Source organism: Camellia sinensis, chromosome 9 (assembly GCF_055761805.1).
Source record: "Camellia sinensis isolate YWXY chromosome 9, ASM5576180v1, whole genome shotgun sequence".
Lineage (NCBI taxonomy): Eukaryota > Viridiplantae > Streptophyta > Magnoliopsida > Ericales > Theaceae > Camellia > Camellia sinensis.
In genome coordinates this window covers 79,164,245-79,181,802 of record NC_138969.1, presented here as the reverse complement: position 1 = coordinate 79,181,802, position 17,558 = coordinate 79,164,245, and positions in this window count along the sequence as shown.

The following is a 17,558-nucleotide window of genomic DNA, read 5'->3' as shown; positions in this document are numbered from 1 at the left end:
TTCAGATGAAGGTGAACTAGAAGAATCTCCAGAAAATTGTCCTTGTAAAGGTTCTGTTGAACAAATTTATGATGAACTCAATTATTGGAAATCAATAGTTGAAATGAATGGACTTAATATTGGCCGTAGTATTAATGTCCTTACTGATACTGAACAAAATCTTTTAAATATTGTAGATGAAATTAAGGATCCAGCAACAAAATTGAAATTTCTTGAAATGTGTTATAAACAAAAGAAAGAAGAAACTCTTCCACCTAAGCATTATGACATGAAAGAAGTTTTTAATCGTATGCAGACAACACCCAACACAGAAAAACCCACTACTATTCAAGAGTTAAAAATGGAAATTAATACCTTGAAAGTAGAAATAAAGCATTTACAGACTTCAAACATTGCTATTAATTCTGAAATTAAAAGAATCAATAATAAATTACAAAATACCAACAAAGAAAACATTGTTGAACCATCAAATCCAAATTATCTTATGTTATTAAATAGAATAACATTTCAGAAATGGTATATTCGTATCACCTTCATGATTCAACCAGATTATATTATTCGTGATGCTATTGCTTTGGTTGATAGTGGTGTAGATATGAATTGTATCCAGGAAGGCTTAGTTCCAACTAAATATTTTCAGAAAACAAGCCAGTCATTAACAAGCGCCAGTGGTAATAGTTTATATATTGATTATAAACTTCCAGAAGTATTAATATGCAACCAGGGACTATGTTTGAAAACTTCTTTTGTTCTTATCAAGAACATGGCCCAAAACATAATCCTAGGTACTCCTTTCCTACATCTGTTAATGCCCATAGAAAAAATTGATACTATTGGCATTCATGCAACCCTAGACGGTCAAAGGATTGTTTTTGAGTTTATTACTTCACCTCACAGTAAAGAATTAGATCATATATCTGATGATCTAGTTTCTTTAAAACAAAATCAAATTAATTTTCTTCAAAAAGAAATTAGTTTTTTAACTACAGAACAAAGAATACAGCAAACATCTTTTCAGCAGAAAATTAAATTGCTTGAAAAAGAATTCCAGGAAGAAATCTGCAGTGATGTTCCCAATGCTTTTTGGGATCGCAAGAAACATATTGTTTCCTTGCCCTATGAGCCCACTTTTGATGAAAGAAAAATTCCTACAAAAGCTCGTCCCAGTCAAATGAAAAAAGCATATATGGAATTATGTAAAGCTGAAATTAGTTCCCTTCTCCAGAAAAAATTAATTAGATCCAGTAGATCTCCTTGGAGTTGTACTGCCTTTTATGTTAATAAAAATGCAGAAATTGAAAGAGGTGTGCCAAGATTAGTAATTAATTATAAACCTCTTAATGAAGCCTTACGGTGGATCCGATATCCAGTTCCTAATAAAAAGGATCTTTTAGATCGCTTACAGGATGCAGTAATATTTTCTAAATTTGATATGAAGTCAGGATATTGGCAAGTTCAAATTGCAGAAAATGATAGATACAAAACTGCTTTTACAGTACCTTTTGGGCATTTTGAATGGAATGTTATGCCATTTGGATTAAAAAATGCACCATCGGAATTTCAGCATATCATGAATGATATTTTTAATCCATACACAGAATTTGCAATATGTTATATTGATGATGTCCTTATTTTTTCATCTTCAATAGACCAGCATATGAAACATCTTAACATATTTAAGCATGTCATTTCCCGAAATGGTCTTGTAGTTTCTGCTCCTAAAATGAAACTTTTCCAGACCACTGTTCGATTTTTAGGCCATAATATTCATAATGGAACCATTATCCCTATCAATCGAAGTATGGAATTTGCTTCTAAATTTCCAAATAAAATAAAAGATAAAACTCAACTACAGAGATTTTTGGGTAGTTTAAATTATATTCATGATTATTATCTTAATCTTGCTACTGATGCAGCAGTATTATACAGTCGTCTTCGTAAAAACCCACCTGTTTGGGGTCCTGAACATACTTCAGCCGTCAAGAAAATCAAGACTAGAGTTCAAACTCTCCCTTGTTTATGTTTACCTCATCCAGAATGGAAAAAGATTGTTGAAACTGATGCCTCTGATTTAGGATTTGGTGGCATATTAAAACAATTTAATCCAAAGACTAAAAAAGAAGAACTTTTGCGTTTTCATTCTGGTATTTGGCATGATGCAGCTAAAAGATATCCGACGATTAAAAAAGAATGTTTAGCCATTATAAAATGTGTCTTAAAATTCCAGGATGATTTACTAAATCAACATTTTTTAATTAGAGTAGATTGCTCTGCCGCCAAACAAATCTTTAAAAAAGATGTTGCTAACTTAGCCCACCGTCAAATTTTTGCTACTTGGCAATCAACCCTTTTTGTTTTTGATTTTGATATTGAATATATTAAAGGTGAAAATAATTCCCTTCCTGATTTTCTAACTCGAGAATATTTGCAGAAATCTCATGCAGGGTAGAAGTAGGGGCTCCGCCCGTCGGGGCTGTGGAAGGGGTTCTAACCCTTATCATACAGAATTTCCGCCATTATTTGGCCAATCCAGTAATCCCGGGGAATCTTCTAGCAAAACTGCTAAAGATGTCCTTCTTGCTCCAGAAACATCTTATGTCCAGAATTCTATCAAAGAGGAAACTGTCCTTTACATTGATTCTGCCGATATTCAATGGATGGTTGATCTGTGGGAGATTAAACGTCGATATCTTGCCACTCAAAATGCACCCCCGCATTTTGACCAATACAGATATGCGTACGAACAGATTCTTACAGAACTTGCTTCGGTACAATTCCAGCATGCTTTAGCTGATCCAAATCGGACTGCTAGTCCTATTAATTACAGTAAAGCTACTATTCAGACTATTATACCTATCCAGGCTTGGGGTATGCATCCCCATGTTACCAGAACTCTTGATATTTGTTCTAAAGAATCCAGATACAGTTATTGGGATTATATCGACGCTTTTTCTCAAGCTTTTTACTATATGAATCCTCCTCGCAGCCATTCTTGGTTTTTTCGCGTCCTTCCCGATGTCCTTAAAAATGATCTCCCCAATTGGTTTCTCATTTGGTGGGATAAATTCGGACTCCAGATTGATGCTTTTCCAGAACATATTAGACTTGCATTCAATGAATGGCACTCCAGATTGATGCTTTTCCAGAACATATTAGACTTGCATTCAATGAATGGCATGTAGCTTTCAATCAAATTCCAGCTAACAAAGAAATTTCTATGTCCAAATGTATTGTTCATTTCGTCATCAGATTTGGAATTCCATGGATATGGAAGTGGGACTTCAAATGTGATTTCCAGAATAAAATTCCCAGACTAAAACGAATTTTCCTGTATAAATGGTGGCCTAAAATGGATGATCCAAAACCAAAGCAGGAATTGCTCCAGAAAATCAAAGAACATACTCAAGCTTGTTGGGATGCCTCTCTTAAGTCTATCCCAACTCCTCCAGTCAACCCTTTCATTCAAATCCAGCAAGAGCTCAGAAAACAATTTCCAGAATTATCAGAAACCGAGCTTGTTATTAAAAGCATGGATTATATGAAGCAACAATTTCTCCAATCCATTACTACTAAAGATTCCAGCATGAAATCAACATCCAGTACCCAGAGTGAGGATGATAGAACTCAGCCAGATCCTTACGAAGAAGAAAATGAATTTACAGTCTTAACAGGTGAGTCTCAAGTCCCGACTGATGAACCGACCGACAATGAACCAAATTATGGAGATATTTGGGATTCGGTTACTGAAATGATTGCTGACAAGCTTATCCACGACAAAGGTAAAGGTAAAGGCAAGACATCATGATATCTTTATCCTACTCGCCAACTTTTGCCTGCCATTCCAGCTTACCAACTTTACAGATGCACAACACGACAAGCAACTTTCGGTGTGACTAGTACAGATTAATAAACTTTGGACAAAAGCAGATTCCATTATCTGTTCTCTTTCCAGCTGTTCCATATTACCGACATAAGAAGATAAGGAGATAGGATGATCGACTGCAACCTCCATTCAGCACACGCCACCTGTCTTCGTTATCATTATTTTTGTAATATAAATAGGTAGCCTCTGGGTTGTAGAAGGCAACACTAAATTTTCTTTCAAGTTTTACATTCTGCTCTCTCTCCCTTCTATTTTTCAGTGTGTTTTCCTTGAGTTGTACAAGCTTAAAAGTATAATAAAAGTCTGCTGGTTTGGTTGTAAGTATTTCTTTCTTTTCTCTAATGCATGTCTGTTTATCAATTAGTTCTCCTAAATGATATATTAGAACTTTGGAAAAATAGAAAAATTAATACTGAATATTATATAAGAATTACTCATAGTAATGATCCTTGGGTTTTACAACAATTAGAAGAGTGTAATAATAAGATAGACGAAGTCCAGAATTTAATCAACGAACAAATCTGCCTTTTGGCAAGGGCCACTAGGCCTCCTCCTCCAGCACAGTAAAAATATGGACCATATATGATGTAATTAATTATAAATAAAACAAAACTATTTTATATATTATTCCTGGGTTTGTGCCGTATGAGAGGTAATAGAGTGAGGTTGAGTGGGACGTCACTCAAGTCGCGTAACTCTGTTTGTCCGCCTTGTGGTTCACAGTTAGGACTATCTGTAGCGTAAGTCGTTGACAGACGTGCTTAGCCTATACCCTGTGTCGAAGCACTCATAATGGTATCAGAGCCAAGTTTAATGTATTTAGTAGTTTGTTTTATTCATTTTTAATTATCCATATATGGTCACATACAACCAAATGAGTACTGCACCTTCAGAGGAAAATACAGTAATTCCTACAGTATCTGAAACAGAAGCCTCAACTTCAGAAGCCCGAGAGCTTGTTGCATACCAGGAAGTCAAAGAAGCTTTAGATAAGTGGACAATCCCGAAGGTAGATCCAAAGGCCATCTGTAAGATTGGCACTTTAAATTTTTTCAGTAAAAAAATTATTAAAACATTTGAACATGCAGCTCCAGTAAAAAATAATGATACTTTAATGTATTTACTTAATATCCAAGATCTTATACCGTTTTTTTAAAGAATACAAGTATATCCATATAGGCCTTGTCCAGGTTGCCTTAAAACCTTTGACTCTTTTAGGTCAAAATACCAGTATTCAATGTACTCTACGTGATGGTAGATGTACTAATTGGAAAGCATCTCTTATGGGTGCTATGGAAACCAGTCTAGCTCACGGTCCAGTATATTTTGATATATATCCTAATCTCAGTATTGCTCTTTCTGATCAAAACCTATCCATGGTTTTAGAATTCAGAATCCTTACTCATGGCTATGAGTATTTTCGAGGGTCTCCTTCATTTTCGGTAATATCCAGAATATATTTAAAGGTCTTATCCACTCTGAATCCTTATGTTAGGAAACAAAGTATCAATGGTTAGACTGTGTTTATAGACACTAATCTTACAGTAGTCAAGTTGCCGTCCCCAAATTAATTGAATGGGAAAAAATTACTTTTCCAGAAAGGTGGAAAATAACTAATGCTGTCCCTCCTAGGCCAATTGTAAGACACAATTTGGATGATATTATACAGACTCATCAAGGTAAACATTAGGTTGATTAATCTGTACTAGTCACACCAAAAGTTGCTTGTCGTGTTGTGCATCTGTAAAGTTGGTAAGCTGGAATGGCAGACAAAAGTTGGCGAGTAGGATAAAGATATCATGATGTCTTGCCTTTACCTTTACCTTTGTCGTGGATAAGCTTGTCAGCAATCATTTCAGTAACCGAATCCCAAATATCTCCATAATTTGGTTCATTGTCGGTCGGTTCATCAGTCGGGTCTTGAGACTCACCTGCTAAGACTGTAAATTCATTTTCTTCTTCGTGAGGATCTGGCTGAGTTCTATCATCCTCACTCTGGGTACTGGATGTTGATTTCATGCTGGAATCTTTAGTAGTAATGGATTGGAGAAATTGTTGCTTCATATAATCCATGCTTTTAATAACAAGCTCGGTTTCTGATAATTCTGGAAATTGTTTTCTAAGCTCTTGCTGGATTTGAATGAAAGGGTTGACTGGAGGAGTTGGGATAGACTTAGGAGAGGCATCCCAACAAGCTTGAGTATGTTCTTTGATTTTCTGGAGCAATTCCTGCTTTGGTTTTGGATCATCCATTTTAGGCCACCATTTATACAGGAAAATTCGTTTTAGTCTGGGAATTTTATTCTGGAAATCACATTTGAAGTCCCACTTCCATATCCATGGAATTCCAAATCTGATGACGAAATGAACAATACATTTGGACATAGAAATTTCTTTGTTAGCTGGAATTTGACTGAAAGCTACATGCCATTCATTGAATGCAAGTCTAATATGTTCTGGAAAAGCATCAATCTGGACTGCCATTCATTGAATGCAAGTCTAATATGTTCTGGAAAAGCATCAATCTGGAGTCCGAATTTATCCCACCAAATGAGAAACCAATTGGGGAGATCATTTTTAAGGACATCGGGAAGGACGCGAAAAAACCAAGAATGGCTGCGAGGAGGATTCATATAGTAAAAAGTTTGAGAAAAAGCATCGATATAATCCCAATAACTGTATCTGGATTCTTTAGAACGAATATCAAGAGCCCCTTCCACGGCCCCGACGGGCGGAGCCCCTGCTTCTACCCTGCATGAGATTTCTGCAAATATTCTCGAGTTAGAAAATCAGGAAGGGAATTATTTTCACCTTTAATATATTCAATATTAAAATCAAAAACAGAAAGGGTTGATTGCCAAATAGCAAAAATTTGACGGTGAGCTAAATTAGCAACATCTTTTTTAAAGATTTGTTTGGCGGCAGAGCAATCTACTCTAATTAAAAAATGTTGATTTAGTAAATCATCCTGGAATTTTAAGACACATTTTATAATGGCTAAACATTCTTTTTTAATCGTCGGATATCTTTTAGCTGCATCATGCCAAATACCAGAATGAAAACGCGAAAGTTCTTCTTTTTTAGTCTTTGGATTAAATTGTTTTAATATGCCACCAAATCCTAAATTAGAGGCATCAGTTTCAACAATCTTTTTCCATTCTAGATGAGGTAAACATAAACAAGGGAGAGTTTGAACTCTAGCCTTGATTTTCTTGACGGCTGAAGTATGTTCAGGACCCCAAACAGGTGGGTTTTTACGAAGACGACTGTATAATACTGCTGCATCAGTAGCAAGATTAGGATAATAATCATTAATATAATTTAAACTACCCAAAAATCTCTGTAGTTGAGTTTTATCTTTTATTTCATCTGGAAATTTAGAAGCATATTCCATACTTCGATTGATAAGGATAATGGTTCCATTATGAATATTATGGCCTAAAAATCGAACAGTGGTCTGGAAAAGTTTCATTTTAGGAGCAGAAACTACAAGACCATTTCGGGAAATGACATGCTTAAATATGTTATGATGTTTCATATGCTGGTCTATTGAAGATGAAAAAATAAGGACATCATCAATATAACATATTGCAAATTCTGTGTATGGATTAAAAATATCATTCATAATATGCTGAAATTCCGATGGTGCATTTTTTAATCCAAATGGCATAACATTCCATTCAAAATGTCCAAAAAGTACTGTAAAAGCAGTTTTGTATCTATCATTTTCTGCAATTTGAACTTGCCAATATCCTGACTTCATATAAAATTTAGAAAATATTACTGCATCCTGTAAGCGATCTAAAAGATCCTTTTTATTAGGAACTGGATATCGGATCCACCGCAAGGCTTCATTAAGAGGTTTATAATTAATTACTAATCTTGGCACACCTCTTTCAATTTCTGCATTTTTATTAACATAAAAGGCAGTACAACTCCGAGGAGATCTAGGGGTGAAATCGGTTCGGTTCGGTCGGTTATTTCGCGAGTTTTGCACCGAACCGGTCATCTCGGTTTTACATATTTGTGAACCGAACCGCCTTAAAAAATGACATAAACTGGCTCGGTTCGGTTTATTTCGGTGCGGTGCGGTTTCTCGGTTTTTCGGTTTTTTTTTTTTTTTTTTTTTTTGGGCCTCACATTTTGGGCCTATATTTTTATCCATTTTGCATAAAATTTGGGTCTCAAGCCATTTAATTCCTGCATAAGTTTGGGGCCTCACATTTTGGGCCTATATTTTTATCCATTTATATAAAATTTGGGCCTCAAGCCATGTAATTCCTGCATAGGTTTGGGCCTCACATTTTGGGCCTATATTCTTATCCATTTGCATAAAATGTGGGCCTAAAGCTATGTAATTCTTGCATAAGTTTGAGGCCCTTGCCCTGTTATTAACATATACCAACAAAAAAATGAAAAATAACATATATCCAATTATAAAGTTTAAGCCTTGTATCCAAATCCAAGTCTAAGCCATCAACCAACCATATATCTAATCCAACCATAAAACTATGTGTCTAAATCTAAACCTTAATAAATATTACAGACCATTACATAAAATAGAAATCATATAAAGTTTAAGCTTTGTATCCAAATCCAAGTCTAAGCCATCAACCAACCATATATGTAATCCAACCATAAAACTATGTGTCTAAATCTAAACCTTAATAAATATTACAGACCATTACATAAAATAGAAATCATATAAAGTTTAAGCTTTGTATCCAAATCCAAGTCTAAGCCATCAACCAACCATATATCTAATCCAACCATAAAACTATGTGTCTAAATCTAAACCTTAATAAATATTACAGACCATTACATAAAATAGAAACCATCTAAGGCAAGTCCAAGCCATCAACCAACCATATATCCAATCCAATCATAAAACGATGTGTCTAAATCTAAGCCTTAATACATATTACAGACCATTAATCAATCTCAAAACTCAAAAACATAAAATAGAAACCATCTAAGGCAAGCAGCAGCAACATGAACTTTCCAACTAAGCAAGCAAAAGAGACCTGTAAAAAAAAAAAAAAATTATTATCAACATAATTCAATTTAACATAAAAAAAAAAATTACATCAACTATTCAATTTCTTACCCTTGCTTTCAAGCATCAATCAATAACAGTTACATCCTTATTGCTTGTTCCTTCCATAAGTACTAAAAAAAGACCCAATGCACAACAGGTTAAAGTGTTAAACATATAATTTTCATTAAAAAAAAAGAAAAGAAAATAAGAAATACTTGTGACTTAAGAAAAAAAATACCTGAATCAAGCTCCTCCAATTCTTCCAATTGATCTGTAAGACTAATTTGAGATGGGGAACGAAACCAATTTTGCACACAGATGAGAGCTTCTACCATAGAGGGTGATAGAGAGCTGCGAAATGGATCAAGAACACGTCCTCCCGTGCTAAAAGCGGATTCTGAGGCAACTGTGGACACGGGGATAGCTAGAACATCACGAGCCATATGAGAGAGGATGCGATACTTAGTGGAATTAGTCTTCCACCAACCCAATATATCAAAATTATCATCATCTTCTTCACAACCCTCCACCAAATACCTCTCCAATTCGGACTTGTTAACCATATGATTTTCTTCTTCCAAATGCATCTTAAACTTGGATTTCATTTTTGTTCGGACATCTGTGTCATGATCTTTATCCAAATTCATTTCCCTTGATGGCTGCCCCATATTTTGTGGTTGCATACTTTCATTTTGAACACTCAAAACATACCACTCATATAACCTTGTCAATCCTCTCTTTAGTTTGTTTACCAAACCATCAACATGTTGAGTTTCATAAGTTTCTTCCAAGCACCATTGCACATATTTAAGTTTGTAACGAGGATCAACAACAATAGCAACAAACAATAGCAAATTGATCTTGTCAAACTTACCCCAATACCTGTCAAACTTTGAACTCATGCCATGTGCCAATAATTTCAAACTTAGATCATCATGCACACACAATTCGGTTATTGCACTTTTTATCAACATTATCTCCGAAAAAAATGCATTGCAAGTAACATACAAAGAACCCGAAAAACGCAATGTGGCATTGTAAAACAATTTTAAAAACTTGACATACAACCTCGCTTTCATCCAATCATAACTTGTTGGTGGCCCAATTGCTTTTCTTCTCTCTTTTCCTTTTCCACTATTAGTTGGACCAACTCTAAATCCCTCACCAAGTTCACCCTCCTCACCAATCTCACCACCAACTTCACCCTCCTCACTATTTTTACCAACCTCATCCTCTCTAAGAGTCAACTGGAAGTGTGTGTCCTCATCTTCTAACCGCTCAAAAGCCTTTTGAAATGGTAAAGCCCGCTCTAACATGAAATATGTAGAGTTCCATCGGGTAGCTACATCCAAACAAGGTTGACCATGACACTCAATGCCCTCCGTTTCAGTACACGATTTGAATTTAGCCATCCTAGATGGAGAGGACCTCACATACTTCACAATATTCCGAATCCTTGTTATGGAGTCATCAATTTCTTTTAATCCCTCACAAACAATTAGATTTAATATGTGAGCACAACACCTCACATGTAAAAACTCATGCTCTAATATGGTACTCTTCCTAGTTTTCCTCTTTCGCTTCAAAAAATTAATGAGACCATTATTTGAGCTTGCATTATCAACGGTAACTGTGAGAAACTTATCTATCCCCCATTCTACCAAACATTGCTCAATCACCTTGCCAAGTGTCTCACCTTTATGGTTAGGAACAACACAAAAGTTAAGAATTTTTTTGTGAAGTTTCCAATCACAATCAATAAAATGTGCGGTGAGACACATATAATTCAGATTTTGCACGGATGTCCAAGTGTCTGTGGTAAGGCATAGTCGTTGATCTCTAAGTGCATTCTTCAAAACCTTCTTCTCACTAAAATATAGTGACATACAATCCTTGGCAACGGTAATCCTAGAGGGGATTTTTAACCATTTTGGTTGCACCACACGCATGAATTGTCTAAATCCCTCACCCTCCACAAATTTAAAAGACAGTTCATCTATTATTATCATCTTTGCTAGGGCCTTTCTACATGCATCAACACTGAAGCTTACAGCTACAAGATTACCACTTGTTTCTCCATCACCATCCTTTTTTGGTTTAAAACCTAGGGTACTTTGCTTTGCATCTTCCCTTAAAGGATACTTCTTACACCTTGATTCTATATGAGTTAGCATTGATTTTGTCCCATTAATCTTCGGATCACATGCATAAGTTACACCACAATAATTACAAGAGGCCCTAGGTCTTTTACCAGATTCACAATCCAATTTCGTAAAATGATCCCAAACCAAAGACCGTGGTCTTTTACCCACATTATCAGATTTATTTTTTGTGCTTGTTTCCTTAGCTTCTTGTACCATAGGTTCTTCAGTTTCATTGGGCACTTCAAGCATATTTTCATCCATCTAAACATAATAACAACAAGAATTTTCAAACCATTATATTTATATATATATTTATTATTTCTTTATATATCATTAGCACAACAATTTAAAGAAAAAAAAAAAAGAATGTCAAAACACAGACAGTCTGTTACTACATTTTAAATATAGGCAAATGAGTGTCTCTGAAGTCAAAATGCTACTCAAGTGAATCAAGCATGGGAACCATGCCCTCAACCCTTGTTAAGAAAATGTCATCATGGCATATTATTTATTTTTAGTTCAGATTCTTAAGGATTTTCATTGCTTAATACATTAACAAAACAGATTGGAATGAAAATATCATTCTAATGGATAGAGTTGCAACATATTATTAAAAACCAATATTAATAGTCTATAAATTTTAAATGAATTTGAATTCTATAATTTTTTCTTAATTATTTTTTAATTTAAGATAAAGATAAATTAAGGGTGACTATTTGTAACAGACATACCCATTCCATAACAAAACCAGATTACATTTATCTTGTCAACCAACAAATAGACCATGTTAACAGCAAGTTTAAGAACACAAAAGACTAGAAAAGCATTTTTATGACTCTTTGCTGATAACCTTATTTGTAAAGGAATCTTGAAAATTTTATAATTTTTTTACTAGAAAAGCATTTTTATAACTTAAAAGATTTATTCAAAAAAAATTCAAGGTACTAAAATTGGGAAACATGAATTTAAAGCTAAAAAAATAGCGAAGAATTTAAAGATTATTAGCCAAGTCTTATATCAAAACTTTTTTCTGTCATTTTAAATTCCAATTCTTATTTGTAAAAGCTAGAATGTTTGGTGTATGGCTATAACCGTATTTTGTGCCTAAACTAAGAAAAGGGGGAAAATAAAATAAAAGAAAAAAGACGAAAAAAGAAAAGAGAGTTCACAAATGTTTCTTACAAAAACAAACCAACTTTACAAAAGACTTACCGTATTTCTACAATTCTTGTTTCACTTCAAAAACAAAACCAAAGCAAACAATAAACAGCTGGAATTGCATGGAAAACTGAGAACCCACCAAGATCAATAAAAGGGATTTCGAAAATTAGGGCACAATCAATAAAAGGGTTTTCGAAAATCACCTTAGGGTTTTGATTAAGCTTCTGCTTGTTGATTTTGCTACAAACCCACCAAGATCTTCATCATCTACTTCGTTGATGAGTGAAGGAAGTGCGAAAGAGAGAGTGACAGTCCGTGTCTCTCGTTCGAAACAGAGAGCTCTCGTTTGATTCTTCAGAGAGAGAGAGAGTGAGAGAGAGAGTGATGGCGAGAGAGGGCCGTGAGAGAGAGAGAGTGACAGTCTAAGAAAAATGGAGAAAAAATTGAGAAACTGAGAGAGCTTCTTCTCAGGAAGAAAATGAACAGACAAATAGAGAGAGCTTCTATGGTGTGGTGTGTGGTGGGTTGGTGTGAAGTGACCCGTGGTGTATATGTGTGGTCTGTGTTGCTTTTTTGTTTTTTTTTTTTTAACATAGTGAGACACGTGGACGACTCAGATGATGCGACGTGGACGGCTAGGATTTTAAGACTACTAATATTATATGAATCGGTTCGGTTCGGTTCGGTTTGGTTCAAAAAACACAAAACCATAAACCGAACCGAATGTACAGAAAAATAATAAAACCGAACCGAACCGGTCAAAAATAAATTGAACACCAACCGAAAACCGTACGGTTCAATCGGTTCGGTCGGTTCATTCGGTTCTTCCGGTTATTCTTTCACCCCTAAGGAGATCTACTGGATCTAATTAATTTTTTCTGGAGAAGGGAACTAATTTCAGCTTTACATAATTCCATATATGCTTTTTTCATTTGACTGGGACGAGCTTTTGTCGGAATTTTTCTTTCATCAAAAGTGGGCTCATAGGGCAAGGAAACAATATGTTTCTTGCGATCCCAAAAAGCATTGGGAACATCACTGCAGATTTCTTCCTGGAATTCTTTTTCAAGCAATTTAATTTTTTGCTGAAAAGATGTTTGCTATATTCTTTGTTCGGTAGTTAAAAAACTAATTTCTTTTTGAAGAAAATTAATTTGATTTTGTTTTAAAGAAACTAGATCATCAGATATATGATCTAATTCTTTACTGTGAGGTGAAGTAATAAACTCAAAAACAATCCTTTGACCGTCTAGGGTTGCATGAATGCCAATAGTATCAATTTTTTCTATTGGCATTAACAGATGTAGGAAACGAGTACCTAGGATTATGTTTTTGGCCATGTTCTTGATAAGAACAAAAGAAGTTTTCAAACATAGTCCCTGGTTACATATTAATACTTCTGGAAGTTTATAATCAATATATAAACTATTACCACTGGCGCTTGTTAATGATTGGCTTGTTTTATGAAAATATTTAGTTGGAACTAAGCCTTCCTGGATACAATTCATATCTGCACCACTATCAACCAAAGCAATAGCATCACGAATAATATAATCTGGTTGAATCATGAAGGTGATACGAATATACCATTTCTGAAATGTTATTCTATTTAATAACATAAGATAATCTGGATTTGACGGTTCAACAATGTTTTCTTTATTGGTATTTTGTAATTTATTATCGATTCTTTTAATTTCAGAATTAATAGCAATGTTTGAAGTCTGTAAATGCTTTATTTCTACTTTCAAGGTATTAATTTCCATTTTTAACTCTTGAATAGTAGTGGGTTTTTCTGTGTTGGGTGTTGTCTGCATACGATTAAAAACTTCTTTCATGTCATAATGCTTAGGTGGAAGAGTTTCTTCTTTCTTTTGTTTATAACACATTTCAAGAAATTTCAATTTTGTTGCTGGATCCTTAATTTCATCTGCAATATTTAAAAGATTTTGTTCAGTATCAGTAAGGACATTAATACTAGGGCCAATATTAAGTCCATTCATTTCAACTATTGATTTCCACTAATTGAGTTCATCAGAAATTTGTTCAACAGAACCTTTACAAGGACAATTTTCTAGAGATTCTTCTAGTTCATCTTCATCTGAACTGGAAGAATAAATAGCAGCAAGTTCATTTGCATCGTCTTCTGCTGAAGAACTGGATTCAGAGATTAATTGTAAAATCTTTTGCTGGACCTCATCATCTAATGCTAACTCATTAAGCTTAGATTGGATCTTGCTTTACACTTATTAGCATAATGACCTATTTGTCCGCATTTATAACATTTTATAGAGGATTTATTTTTCTGGAAAGATTTTCCTTTTGCCTTGGATTTATACCTCGGTTTAGAGGTTTGAGGCTGGGCGTGAGTTTTGGAGGATTTTGGATTTCTATATTTTCTGGACCTCTTATATGGTTTAGAATAACTCTTATGTTGTCTTTGCTTGGTAGGATACTGAATTTGAGGATCATAGGCAAATTGTTCACAAAATTCGCCTAACTCTTTCCTTCCTGTAAGATGTTGTTGTTTAATTTGTTGCTGGAGTTTAAGATCATTGCAAAGTGCAAGACCTTCGTCTGTAATGATACCTATAAGCTGGCCATAAGTATATTGATAATAAGGAATGGAAATTTGGTTATGTCTGTCTCTTAGTTTCTTACCAACTCGTTCTGCAAAAAGAGTAGGAAGGCCATCAATAAATTTGGCTTTCCAATGTTCTTCACTGCCATCGGTTCGACGCATGACTTTCATCAGGAAAACATCTTTATACCACCTAAAATGGGATAAAGAAGGGCAACGAAGCTTCATAAGCAATTCTCTGCTACGGTCTTCAATTCCTGTAATATTGCCAACAAAATGTGTGACAATAGTGTTGATCAATGTATATACAGCATCTTCTTCTTGGCGATCAAGACGTGTATCTACATCAACAACGGTTTTGGTGGATGAAAGGATTTCTTCTTTCATATTAGGGGTGAGAATGTTATCCCACCATCCTTTCAGGATCCCAGTAAAGCCGCTAACGAGGTAACGGGCAACTTGGTGGTCAGAATCATTGTTTTGTTTACTAACTGTAGCAAACATGAGCATGTGCTGGAGAAGTTCATACATCTGGTATTCAGAAAGACCATCAAGATTCCATTCATAAATGGTGTTGCTATGATAACAACGTTGAGTATGGAGAAAATCTTCTTCATAAAGAATATCCATGGGGCTAGGACGAGGATAATAGTAGCGGCTAGGACCAGTCATGGATGTTTTCTGGGTGGTATTACTATAAGTAATCCGATTGAGAGAAGGAGGTTCATGTTGGAAATTTTGCTGAATTTCAAATATCTGTTGAGGAGATAAGGAATCATAGGTTTCTTCAGAAGAACCTATATGATTACTGGATAACATAAGAACTTGAGACGTAGAAGTCGGAGAAGGTTCACTAATAAGTAAACCCTTGATTTTGGAAAGAAGGGTATCCATAAATTCTGTTTCTTCTTTGGATTTTAATTTAAAGTCTTTTAATACTGGAGTTGGTTTAAACAAAACCGGTTCAATGTCTGGGGATTTTGATTTTGATTCTAATTTGCAGCTTTTCTTAACATGAGCTACAATTTCTTCAATTCTAGTAAGCTGTTTGCCTGCAGTTTGACAGAAAAGATTAGTATAATTATTTTGTTTGAGAACTGGAATAATATCTTGGACAAGAACTGGGTCACGATTCTGGTTTTTATGGGAAATGTCTGTATAGGCTGCTATCGCCATAGGTTTATTATTATTACCTGTAGGCTGTAATTCTAAAGGCTGTGTTGGTGGATGGACAGAATAAATTTCTTGGCCATCGGTTGTTAACCATTTTTGCTGGATATTGTCTAAAACATTTAATTGGGCAGCCGGGATTTGGACATGCTGAACATACCATAATGGAAAAGGAAATAAAACTTGAATTTCCTCAAGATAGGTATAATACTGGAGTTTATAATCCTGCATCTGTTTTTTAGTATGAGTAGAAAAATACCATTTTCTAAATTCGGTATATTTATCTTGGAAAAAATCCTGATTTAGGATTTTTTGATTTTCATTACCTGGTGTAAAATCCATTTAAATTTCAAAATTCATATCACTGGCTGTAGGGCTGTATGGACCTCTTCTGGATTCTCTAGCTTGATAGATACCATGGGGTATTTGTTGTTCAGAATATTGAACTCCTCTAATTATAGGATCCTGATCTGGATCAGTTGGCTCATCAGATGCAGGTCTAGAATAAGAATAAGATCTAGAAGGTCTTCCTTGAAAAATTGCATCAGGAGGTTCTGAATATGATTGTCGAGACAATTCTGGATATTCTACCTTATAAGGGTGATGACTAGGAGCGGTTCTAAAACTGGCACTAGACATACTTCTGGATAGTTGGACTAGAGGTTTCTGAAATTGAAGGTAAACATTACCTTGATGAGTCTGTATAATATCATCCAAATTGTGTCTTACAATTGGCCTAGGAGGGACAGCATTAGTTATTTTCCACCTTTCTGGAAAAGTAATTTTTTCCCATTCAATTAATTTGGGGACGGCAACTTGACTACTGTAAAGATTAGTGTCTATAAACACAGTCTGACCATTGATACTTTGTTTCCTAACATAAGGATTCAGAGTGGATAAGACCTTTAAATATATTCTGGATATTACCGAAAATGGAGGAGACCCTCGAAGATACTCATAGCCATGAGTAAGGATTCTGAATTCTAAAACCTTGGATAGGTTTTAATCAGAAAGAGCAATACTGAGATTAGGATATATATCAAAATATACTGGACCGTGAGCTAGACTGGTTTCCATAGCACCCATAAGAGATGCTTGCCATTTAGTACATCTACCATCACGTAGAGTACATTGAATACTGGTATTTTGACCTAAAAGAGTTAAAGGTTTTAAGGCAATATGGACAAGGCCTATATGGATATACTTGAATTCTTTAAAAAGCGGTATAAGATCTTGGATATTAAGTAAATACATTAAAGTATCATTATTTTTTACTGGAGCTGCATGTTCAAATGTTTTAATAATTTTTTTACTGAAAAAATTTAAAGTGCCAATCTTACAGATGGCCTTTGGATCTACCTTCGGGATTGTCCACTTATCTAAAGCTTCTTTGACTTCCTGGTATGCAACAAGCTCTCGGGCTTCTGAAGTTGAGGCTTCTATTTCTGATACTATAGGAATTACTGTATTTTCCTCTGAAGGTGCAGTACTCATTTGGTTGTATGTGACCATATATGGATAATTAAAAATGAATAAAACAAACTACTAAATACATTAAACTTGGTTCTGATACCATTACGAACT